This window comes from Hemiscyllium ocellatum, chromosome 31 (genome assembly GCF_020745735.1).
Source record: "Hemiscyllium ocellatum isolate sHemOce1 chromosome 31, sHemOce1.pat.X.cur, whole genome shotgun sequence".
Classification (NCBI taxonomy): domain Eukaryota; kingdom Metazoa; phylum Chordata; class Chondrichthyes; order Orectolobiformes; family Hemiscylliidae; genus Hemiscyllium; species Hemiscyllium ocellatum.
The window spans coordinates 55,157,190-55,170,386 of record NC_083431.1 but is presented as its reverse complement, the minus strand read 5'-3'; the positions used below and the strand labels follow the sequence as shown (position 1 = coordinate 55,170,386).

Sequence of the window (13,197 nt, the reverse complement as noted above, 5' to 3'; positions counted from 1 at the left end):
GCACTGCAATACAGGACAGTCCTGCAATACAGGGAGAGCACTGCAATACAGGATAGTACTGCAATACTGGGACAGCACTGCAATACAGGACAGCACTGCAATACAGGGACAACACTGCAATACAGGGACAGCACTGCAAAACAGGACAGCACTGAAATACAGGGACAGCTCTGCAAAACAGGACAGCACTGCAAAACAGGACAGCACTGCAATATAGAAGATCACTACAATACAGGACAGCACTGAAATACAGGGACAGCACTGCAAAACAGGTCAGCACTGAAATACAGGGACAGCACTGCAAAACAGGACAGCAAAGCAATACAGGACAACACTGCAATATAGAAGAACACTACAATACAGGACAGCACTGCAATACAGGGACAGCACTGCAAAATAGGGACAGCACTGAAATACAGGGACAGCACTGCAATACAGGACAACACTGCAATACGGGGAGAGCACTGCAATACAGGTCAGCACTGCAATACAGGGACAGCACTGCAACACAGGACAGTACTGCAAAACAGGACAACACTGCAATACAGGGACAGCACTGCAAAACAGGACAGCACTGAAATAAAGAGAGAGCACTGCAATACAGGACAGTACTGCAATACAGGGAGAGCACTGCAATACAGGACAGTACAGCAATACAGGGACAGCACTGCAATACAGGACAGCACTACAACACAGGACAGCACTGCAATACAGGGACAGCACTGCAAAATAGGGACAGCACTGAAATACAGGGACAGCACTGCAATACAGGACAACACTGCAATACAGGGAGAGCACTGCAATACAGGTCAGCACTGCAATACAGGGACAGCACTGCAACACAGGACAGTACTGCAAAACAGGACAACACTGCAATACAGGGACAGCACTGCAAAACAGGACAGCACTGAAATAAAGAGAGAGCACTGCAATACAGGACAGTACTGCAATAAAGGGAGAGCACTGCAATACAGGACAGTACAGCAATACAGGGACAGCACTGCAATACAGGACAGCACTACAACACAGGACAGCACTGCAATACAGGGACAGCACTGCAAAATAGGGACAGCACTGAAATACAGGGACAGCACTGAAATACAGGACAGCACTGCAATACAGGGACAGCACTGCAATACAGGACAGTACTGCAATACAGGGAGAGCACTGCAATTAAGAACAGTACTGCAATACAGGAACAGCACTGCAATACAGGACAGCACTGCAATACAGGGACAGCACTGCAAAACAGGACAGCACTGCAATACAGGGACAGCACTGCAATACAGGACAGCATTACAATACAGGAACAGCACTGAAATACAGGGACAGCACTGCAATACAGGGACAGCACTGCAACACAAGACAGCACTGCAGTATAGGATAGCATTACAATACAGGAACAGCACTGAAATACAGGGACAGCACGGCAATACAGGACAACACTGCAATACAGGGAGAGCACTGCAATACAGGACAGAACTGCAATACAGGGACAGCACTGCAATACAGGACAGTACTGCAATACAGGGAGAGCACTGCAATACAGGACAGTACTGCAATACAGGACAGCACTGCAATACAGGGACAGCACTGCAAAACAGGACAGCGCTGCAACACAAGACAGCACTGCAATACAGGACAACATTACAATACAGGAACAGCACTGAAATACAGGGACAGCACTGCAATACAGGGACAGCACTGCAACACAAGACAGCACTGCAGTATAGGATAGCATTACAATACAGGAACAGCACTGAAATACAGGGACAGCACGGCAATACAGGACAACACTGCAATACAGGGAGAGCACTGCAATACAGGACAGAACTGCAATACAGGGACAGCACTGCAATACAGGACAGTACTGCAATACAGGGACAGCATTGCAACAGGACAGTACTGCAATACAGGGACATCATTGCAATACAGGGACAGCATTGCAATACAGGACAGTACAGCAATGCAGGGACAGCACTGCATTACAGGACAACAATGCAATACAGGACAGCACTGCAATACAAGACAGCACTGCAATACAGGGACAGCACTGCAACACAGGACAGCACTGCAATACAGGGACAGCTTGCAATACATGGACAGCACTGCAATACAGGACAGTACTGCAATACAGGACAGCACTGCAATACAGGGACAGCACTGCAATACAGGACAGCATTACAATACAGGAACAGCACTGAAATACAGGGACAGCACTGCAATACAGGACAACACTGCAATACAGGGAGAGCACGGCAATACAGGACAGCACTGCAATACAGGGACAGCACTGCAATACAGGACAGTACTGCAATACAGGGAGAGCACTGCAATACAGGACAGCACTGCAATACAGGGACAGCACTGCAATACAGGGACAGCACTGCAAAACTGGACAGCACTGAAATACAGGGACAGCACTGCAATACAGGGACAGCACTGCAACACAAGACAGCACTGCAGTATAGGACAGCATTACAATACAGGAACAGCACTGAAATACAGGGACAGCACGGCAATACAGGACAACACTGCAATACAGGGAGAGCACTGCAATACAGGACAGAACTGCAATACAGGGACAGCACTGCAATACAGGACAGTACTGCAATACAGGGAGAGCACTGCAATACAGGACAGTACTGCAATACAGGACAGCACTGCAATACAGAGACAGCACTGCAAAACAGGACAGCGCTGCAACACAAGACAGCACTGCAATACAGGACAACATTACAATACAGGAACAGCACTGAAATACAGGGACAGCGCTGCAATACAGGACAACACTGCAATACAGGAAGAGCACTGCAATACAGGACAGCACTGCAATACAGGGACAGCACTGCAACACAGGACAGTACTGCAATACAGGGACAGCACTGCAATACAGGGACAGCACTGCAAAACAGGACAGCACTGAAATACAGGGACAGCACTACAATACAGGACAGTACTGCAATACAGGGAGAGCACTGCAATACAGGACAGTTCAGCAATACAGGGACAGCACTGCAATACAGGACAGCACTGCAATACAAGGACAGCACTGCAAAACAGGACAGCACTGAAATACAGGGACAGCACTGCAATGCAGGGACAGCACTGCAACACAAGACAGCACTGCAATACAGAACAGCATTACAATACAGGAACAGCCCTGAAATACAGGGACAGCACTGCAATACAGGACAGCACTGCAATACAGGGACAGCACTGCAAAACAGGACAGCACTGCAATACAGGGACAGCACTGCAATACAGGGACAGCACTGCAAAACAGGACAGCACTGCAATACAGGACAGCACTGCAATACTGGGACAGCACTGCAACACAGGACAGCACTGCAATACAGGACAGTACTGCAATACAGGGAGAGTACTGCAACACAGGGAGAGTACTGCAATACAAGACAACACTGCAATACAGGACAGCACTGCAATACAGGGACTGCACTGCAATACAGTGACAGCACTGCAACACAAGACAGCACTGCAATACAGGACAGCATTATAATACAGGAAAAGCACTGAAGTACAGGGACAGCACTGCAATACAGGACAACACTGCAATACAGGGAGAGCACTGCAATACAGGTCAGCACTGCAATACAGGGACAGCACTGCAATACAGGACAGTCCTGCAATACAGGGAGAGCACTGCAATACAGGGACAGCACTGCAATACAGGACAGCACTGCAATACAGGGACAACACTGCAATACAGGGACAGCACTGCAAAACAGGACAGCACTGAAATACAGGGACAGCACTGCAAAACAGGACAGCACTGCAATACAGGACAGCACTGCAATACAGAACAGCACTGCAATATAGAAGATCACTACAATACAGGACAGCACTGAAATACAGGGACAGCACTGCAAAACAGGACAGCACTGAAATACAGGGACAGCACTGCAACACAGGACAGCACTGCAATACAGGACAACACTGCAATATAGAAGAACACTACAATACAGGACAGCACTGCAATACAGGGAAAGCATTGCAATACAGGACAACACTGCAATACAGGACAGCACTGCAATACAGGGACAGCACTGCAATACAGGACCAGCACTGCAATACAGGTCAACGCTGCAATTCAGGGACTGCACTGCAATACAGGACAGCACTGCATTACAGGGACAGCACTGCAAAACAGGTCAGCACTGCAAAACAGGGACAGCACTGCAATACAGGGACAGCACTGCAATACAGGACAGCACTGCAATACTGGGACAGCACTGCAACACAGGACAGCACTGCAATACAGGGACAGTACTGCAATACAGGGAGAGTACTGCAACACAGGGAGAGTACTGCAATACAAGACAACACTGCAATACAGGACAGCACTGCAATACAGGGACTGCACTGCAATACAGGGACAGCACTGCAACACAAGACAGCACTGCAATACAGGACAGCATTACAATACAGGAAAAGCACTGAAGTACAGGGACAGCACTGCAATACAGGACAACACTGCAATACAGGGAGAGCACTGCAATACAGGACAGCACTGCAATACAGGGACAGCACTGCAATACAGGACAGTCCTGCAATACAGGGAGAGCACTGCAATACAGGATAGTGCTGCAATACTGGGACAGCACTGCAATACAGGACAGCACTGCAATACAGGGACAACACTGCAATACAGGGACAGCACTGCAAAACAGGACAGCACTGAAATACAGGGACAGCACTGCAAAACAGGACAGCACTGCAATATTGGACAGCACTGCAATATAGAAGATCACTACAATACAGGACAGCACTGAAATACAGGGACAGCACTGCAAAACAGGTCAGCACTGAAATACAGGGACAGCACTGCAAAACAGGACAGCAAAGCAATACAGGACAACACTGCAATATAGAAGAACACTACAATACAGGACAGCACTGCAATACAGGGACAGCACTGCAAAATAGGGACAGCACTGAAATACAGGGACAGCACTGCAATACAGGACAACACTGCAATACGGGGAGAGCACTGCAATACAGGTCAGCACTGCAATACAGGGACAGCACTGCAACACAGGACAGTACTGCAAAACAGGACAACACTGCAATACAGGGACAGCACTGCAAAACAGGACAGCACTGAAATAAAGAGAGAGCACTGCAATACAGGACAGTACTGCAATACAGGGAGAGCACTGCAATACAGGACAGTACAGCAATACAGGACAGCACTGCAATACAGGACAGCACTACAACACAGGACAGCACTGCAATACAGGGACAGCACTGCAAAATAGGGACAGCACTGAAATACAGGGACAGCACTGCAATACAGGACAACACTGCAATACAGGGAGAGCACTGCAATACAGGTCAGCACTGCAATACAGGGACAGCACTGCAACACAGGACAGTACTGCAAAACAGGACAACACTGCAATACAGGGACAGCACTGCAAAACAGGACAGCACTGAAATAAAGAGAGAGCACTGCAATACAGGACAGTACTGCAATACAGGGAGAGCACTGCAATACAGGACAGTACTGCAATACAGGGACAGCACTGCAATACAGGACAGCACTACAACACAGGACAGCACTGCAATACAGGGACAGCACTGCAAAATAGGGACAGCACTGAAATACAGGGACAGCACTGAAATACAGGACAGCACTGCAATACAGGGACAGCACTGCAATACAGGACAGTACTGCAATACAGGGAGAGCACTGCAATAAGAACAGTACTGCAATACAGGAACAGCACTGCAATACAGGACAGCACTGCAATACAGGGACAGCACTGCAAAACAGGACAGCACTGCAATACAGGGACAGCACTGCAATACAGGACAGCATTACAATACAGGACAGCACTGAAATACAGGGACAGCACTGCAATACAGGGACAGCACTGCAACACAAGACAGCACTGCAGTATAGGATAGCATTACAATACAGGAACAGCACTGAAATACAGGGACAGCACGGCAATACAGGACAACACTGCAATACAGGGAGAGCACTGCAATACAGGACAGAACTGCAATACAGGGACAGCACTGCAATACAGGACAGTACTGCAATACAGGGAGAGCACTGCAATACAGGACAGTACTGCAATACAGGACAGCACTGCAATACAGGGACAGCACTGCAAAACAGGACAGCGCTGCAACACAAGACAGCACTGCAATACAGGACAGCATTACAATACAGGAACAGCACTGAAATACAGGGACAGCACTGCAATACAGGACAACACTGCAATACAGGAAGAGCACTGCAATACAGGACAGCACTGCAATACAGGGACAGCACTGCAACACAGGACAGTACTGCAATACAGGGAGAGCACTGCAATACAGGGACAGCACTGCAAAACAGGACAGCACTGAAATACAGGGACAGCACTACAATACAGGACAGTACTGCAATACAGGGAGAGCACTGCAATACAGGACAGTTCAGCAATACAGGGACAGCACTGCAATACAGGACAGCACTGCAATACTGGGACAGCACTGCAAAACAGGACAGCACTGAAATACAGGGACAGCACTGCAATACAGGGACAGCACTGCAACACAAGACAGCACTGCAAAACAGAACAGCATTACAATACAGGAACAGCCCTGAAATACAGGGACAGCACTGCAATACAGGACAGCACTGCAATACAGGGACAGCACTGCAAAACAGGACAGCACTGCAATACAGGGACAGCACTGCAATACAGGGACAGCACTGCAAAACAGGACAGCACTGCAATACAGGACAGCACTGCAATACTGGGACAGCACTGCAACACAGGACAGCACTGCAATACAGGACAGTACTGCAATACAGGGAGAGTACTGCAACACAGGGAGAGTACTGCAATACAAGACAACACTGAAATACAGGACAGCACTGCAATACAGGGACTGCACTGCAATACAGTGACAGCACTGCAACACAAGACAGCACTGCAATACAGGACAGCATTACAATACAGGAAAAGCACTGAAGTACAGGGACAGCACTGCAATACAGGACAACACTGCAATACAGGGAGAGCACTGCAATACAGGTCAGCACTGCAATACAGGGACAGCACTGCAATACAGGACAGTCCTGCAATACAGGGAGAGCACTGCAATACAGGATAGTGCTGCAATACTGGGACAGCACTGCAATACAGGACAGCACTGCAATACAGGGACAACACTGCAATACAGGGACAGCACTGCAAAACAGGACAGCACTGAAATACAGGGACAGCACTGCAAAACAGGACAGCACTGCAATACAGGACAGCACTGCAATACAGAACAGCACTGCAATATAGAAGATCACTACAATACAGGACAGCACTGAAATACAGGGACAGCACTGCAAAACAGGACAGCACTGAAATACAGGGACAGCACTGCAACACAGGACAGCACTGCAATACAGGACAACACTGCAATATAGAAGAACACTACAATACAGGACAGCACTGCAATACAGGGAAAGCATTGCAATACAGGACAACGCTGCAATACAGGACAGCACTGCAATACAGGGACAGCACTGCAATACAGGACCAGCACTGCAATACAGGACAACGCTGCAATTCAGGGACTGCACTGCAATAAAGGACAGCACTGCATTACAGGGACAGCACTGCAAAACAGGTCAGCACTGCAAAACAGGGACAGCACTGCAATACAGGGACAGCACTGCAATACAGGACAGCACTGCAATACTGGGACAGCACTGCAACACAGGACAGCACTGCAATACAGGGACAGTACTGCTATACAGGGAGAGTACTGCAACACAGGGAGAGTACTGCAATACAAGACAACACTGCAATACAGGACAGCACTGCAATACAGCGACTGCACTGCAATACAGGGACAGCACTGCAACACAAGACAGCACTGCAATACAGGACAGCATTACAATACAGGAAAAGCACTGAAGAACAGGGACAGCACTGCAATACAGGACAACACTGCAATACAGGGAGAGCACTGCAATACAGGACAGCACTGCAATACAGGGACAGCACTGCAATACAGGACAGTCCTGCAATACAGGGAGAGCACTGCAATACAGGATAGTGCTGCAATACTGGGACAGCACTGCAATACAGGACAGCACTGCAATACAGGGACAACACTGCAATACAGGGACAGCACTGCAAAACAGGACAGCACTGAAATACAGGGACAGCTCTGCAAAACAGGACAGCACTGCAATATTGGACAGCACTGCAATATAGAAGATCACTACAATACAGGACAGCACTGAAATACAGGGACAGCACTGCAAAACAGGTCAGCACTGAAATACAGGGACAGCACTGCAAAACAGGACAGCACTGCAATACAGGACAACACTGCAATATAGAAGAACACTACAATACAGGACAGCACTGCAATACAGGGACAGCACTGCAAAATAGGGACAGCACTGCAATAAGGACAGCACTGCAATACAGGACAACACTGCAATACGGGGAGAGCACTGCAATACAGGTCAGCACTGCAATACAGGACAGCACTGCAACACAGGACAGTACTGCAAAACAGGACAACACTGCAATACAGGGACAGCACTGCAAAACAGGACAGCACTGAAATACAGGGAGAGCACTGCAATACAGGACAGTACTGCAATACAGGGAGAGCACTGCAATACAGGACAGCACAGCAATACAGGGACAGCACTGCAATACAGGACAGCACTACAACACAGGACAGCACTGCAATACAGGGACAGCACTGCAAAATAGGGACAGCACTGAAATACAGGGACAGCACTGCAATACAGGACAACACTGCAATACAGGGAGAGCACTGCAATACAGGTCAGCACTGCAATACAGGGACAGCACTGCAACACAGGACAGTACTGCAAAACAGGACAACACTGCAATACAGGGACAGCACTGCAAAACAGGACAGCACTGAAATAAAGAGAGAGCACTGCAATACAGGACAGTACTGCAATACAGGGAGAGCACTGCAATACAGGACAGTACAGCAATACAGGGACAGCACTGCAATACAGGACAGCACTACAACACAGGACAGCACTGCAATACAGGGACAGCACTGCAAAATAGGGACAGCACTGAAATACAGGGACAGCACTGAAATACAGGACAGCACTGCAATACAGGGACAGCACTGCAATACAGGACAGTACTGCAATACAGGGAGAGCACTGCAATACAGGACAGTACTGCAATACAGGAACAGCACTGCAATACAGGACAGCACTGCAATACAGGGACAGCACTGCAAAACAGGACAGCACTGCAAACAGGGACAGCACTGCAATACAGGACAGCATTACAATACAGGAACAGCACTGAAATACAGGGACAGCACTGCAATACAGGACAACACTGCAATACAGGAGAGCACTGCAATACAGGACAGCACTGCAATACAGGGACAGCACTGCAATACAGGGAGAGCACTGCAACACAGGGACTGCACTGCAATACAGGGACAGCACTGCAACACAGGACAGCACTGCAATACAGGACAGCATTGCAATACAGGAAAAGCACTGAATACAGGGACAGCACTGCAATACAGGACAACACTGCAATACAGGGAGAGCACTGCAATACAGGACAGCACTGCAATACAGGGACAGCACTGCAATACAGGACAGTCCTGCAATACAGGGAGAGCACTGCAATACAGGATAGTGCTGCAATACTGGGACAGCACTGCAATACAGGACAGCACTGCAATACAGGGACAACACTGCAATACAGGGACAGCACTGCAAAACAGGACAGCACTGAAATACAAGGACAGCACTGCAAAACAGGACAGCACTGCAATACAGGGACAGCACTGCAAAACAGGACAGCACTACAATACAGGACAGCACTGCAATACAGGGACAGCACTGCAAAACAGGGACAGCACTGAAATACAGGGACAGCACTGCAATACAGGACAACACTGCAATACAGGGAGAGCACAGCAATACAGGACAGCACTGCAATACAGGGACAGCACTGCAACACAGGACAGTACTGCGATACAGGGAGAGCACTGCAATACAGGGACAGCACTGCAAAACAGGACAGCACTGAAATACAGGGACAGCACTGCAATACAGGACAGTACTGCAATACAGGGAGAGCACTGCAATACAGGACAGTACTGCAATACAGGGACAGCACTGCAATACAGGACAGCACTGCAATACAGGGACAGCACTGCAAAACTGGACAGCACTGCAATACAGGGACAGCACTGCAACACAGACAGCACTGCAGTACAGGACAGCATTACAATACAGGAACAGCACTGCAATACAGGGACAGCACTGCAATACAGGACAACACTGCAATACAGGGAGGGCACTGCAATACAGGACAGCACTGCAATACAGGGACAGCACTGCAATACAGGACAGTACTGCAATACAGGGAGAGCACTGCAATACAGGACAGTACTGCAATACAGGAACAGCACTGCAATACAGGACAGCACTGCAATACAGGGACCGCACTGCAAAACAGGACAGCACTGCAACACAAGACAGCACTGCAATACAGGACAGCATTACAATACAGGAACAGCACTGAAATACAGGGACAGCACTGCAATACAGGACAACACTGCAATACAGGGAGAGCACTGCAATACAGGACAGCACTGCAATACAGGGACAGCACTGCAACACAGGACAGTACTGCAATACAGGGAGAGCACTGCAATACAGGGACAGCACTGCAAAACAGGACAGCACTGAAATACAGGGACAGCATTACAATACAGGACAGTACTGCAATACAGGGAGAGCACTGCAATACAGGACAGTTCAGCAATACAGGGACAGCACTGCAATACAGGACAGCACTGCAATACAAGGACAGCACTGCAAAACAGGACCGCACTGAAATACAGGGACAGCACTGCAACACAAGACAGCACTGCAATACAGAACAGCATTTCAATACAGGAACAGCCCTGAAATACAGGGACAGCACTGCAATACAGGACAGCACTGCAATACAGGGACAGCACTGCAAAACAGGACAGCACTGAAATACAGGGACAGCACTGCCATACAGGGACAGCACTGCAATACAGGGACAGCACTGCAAAACAGGACAGCACTGCAATACAGGGACAGCACTGCAATACCGGGAAATCACTGCAAAACAGGACAGCACTGCAATACAGGACAGCACTGCAATACTGGGACAGCACTGCAACACAGGACAGCACTGCAATACAGGACAGTACTGCAATACAGGGAGAGTACTGCAACACAGGGAGAGTACTGCAATACAAGACAACACTGAAATACAGGACAGCACTGCAATACAGGGACTGCACTGCAATACAGTGACAGCACTGCAACACAAGACAGCACTGCAATACAGGACAGCATTACAATACAGGAAAAGCACTGAAGTACAGGGACAGCACTGCAATACAGGACAACACTGCAATACAGGGAGAGCACTGCAATACAGGACAGCACTGCAATACATGGACAGCACTGCAATACAGGACAGTCCTGCAATACAGGGAGAGCACAGCAATACAGGATAGTGCTGCAATACTGGGACAGCATTGCAATACAGGACAGCACTGCAATACAGGGACAACAATGCAATACAGGGACAGCACTGCAATACAGGACAGTCCTGCAATACAGGGAGAGCACTGCAATACAGGATAGTGCTGCAATACTGGGACAGCACTGCAATACAGGACAGCACTGCAAAACAGGACAGCACTGAAATACAGGGACAGCACTGCAAAACAGGACAGCACTGCAATACAGGACAGCACTGCAATACAGAACAGCACTGCAATATAGAAGATCACTACAATACAGGACAGCACTGAAATACAGGGACAGCACTGCAAAACAGGACAGCACTGAAATACAGGGACAGCACTGCAACACAGGACAGCACTGCAATACAGGACAACACTGCAATATAGAAGAACACTACAATACAGGACAGCACTGCAATACAGGGAAAGCATTGCAATACAGGACAACACTGCAATACAGGACAGCACTGCAATACAGGACCAGCACTGCAATACAGGTCAACGCTGCAATTCAGGGACAGCACTGCAATACAGGACAGCACTGCAATACAGGACAGCACTGCAATACAGGGACAGCACTGCAATACAGGGACAGCACTGCAAAACAGGTCAGCACTGCAAAACAGGGACAGCACTGAAATACAGGGACAGCACAGCAATACAGGACAGCACTGCAATACTGGGACAGCACTGCAAACAGGACAGCACTGCAATACAGGGACAGTACTGCAATACAGCGAGAGTACTGCAACACAGGGAGAGTACTGCAACACAGGGAGAGTACTGCAATACAAGACAACACTGCAATACAGGACAGCACTGCAATACAGGGACTGCACTGCAATACAGGGACAGCACTGCAACACAAGACAGCACTGCAATACAGGACAGCATTACAATACAGGAAAAGCACTGAAGTACAGGGACAGCACTGCAATACAGGACAACACTGCAATACAGGGAGAGCACTGCAATACAGGACAGCACTGCAATACAGGACAGCACTGCAATACAGGACAGTCCTGCAATACAGGGACAGCACTGCAAAACAGGTCAGCACTGCAAAACAGGGACAGCACTGAAATACAGGGACAGCACTGCAATACAGGACAGCACTGCAATACTGGGACAGCACTGCAACACAGGACAGCACTGCAATACAGGGACAGTACTGCTATACAGGGAGAGTACTGCAACACAGGGAGAGTACTGCAATACAAGACATCACTGCAATACAGGACAGCACTGCAATACAGGTACTGCATTGCAATACAGGGACAGCACTGCAACACAAGACAGCACTGCAATACAGGACAGCATTACAATACAGGAAAAGCACTGAAGTACAGGGACAGCACTGCAATACAGGACAACACTGCAATACAGGGACAGCACTGCAGTACAGGACAGCACTGCAATACAGGGACAGTACTGCAATACAGGGAGAGCACTGCAATACAGGATACTGCTGCAATACAGAGACAGCACTGCAATGCAGGACAGCACTGCAATACAGGGAAAACACTGCAATACAGGGACAGCACTGCAAACAGGACAGCACTGAAATACAGGGACAGCACTGCAATACAGGACAGCACTGCAATATAGGACAGCACTGCAATACAGAAGATCACT

The 13,197-nt window shown here is 48.6% G+C and overlaps 1 protein-coding gene across 2 annotated transcripts in view; it reads left to right on the top strand.

Moving 5' to 3' along the window:
* LOC132830609 (phosphorylase b kinase gamma catalytic chain, skeletal muscle/heart isoform-like) overlaps positions 1–13,197 on the top strand; it is a 184,627-nt gene that overhangs the window by 123,832 nt on the left and 47,598 nt on the right. The gene's annotated exons all lie outside the window — the stretch shown is intronic.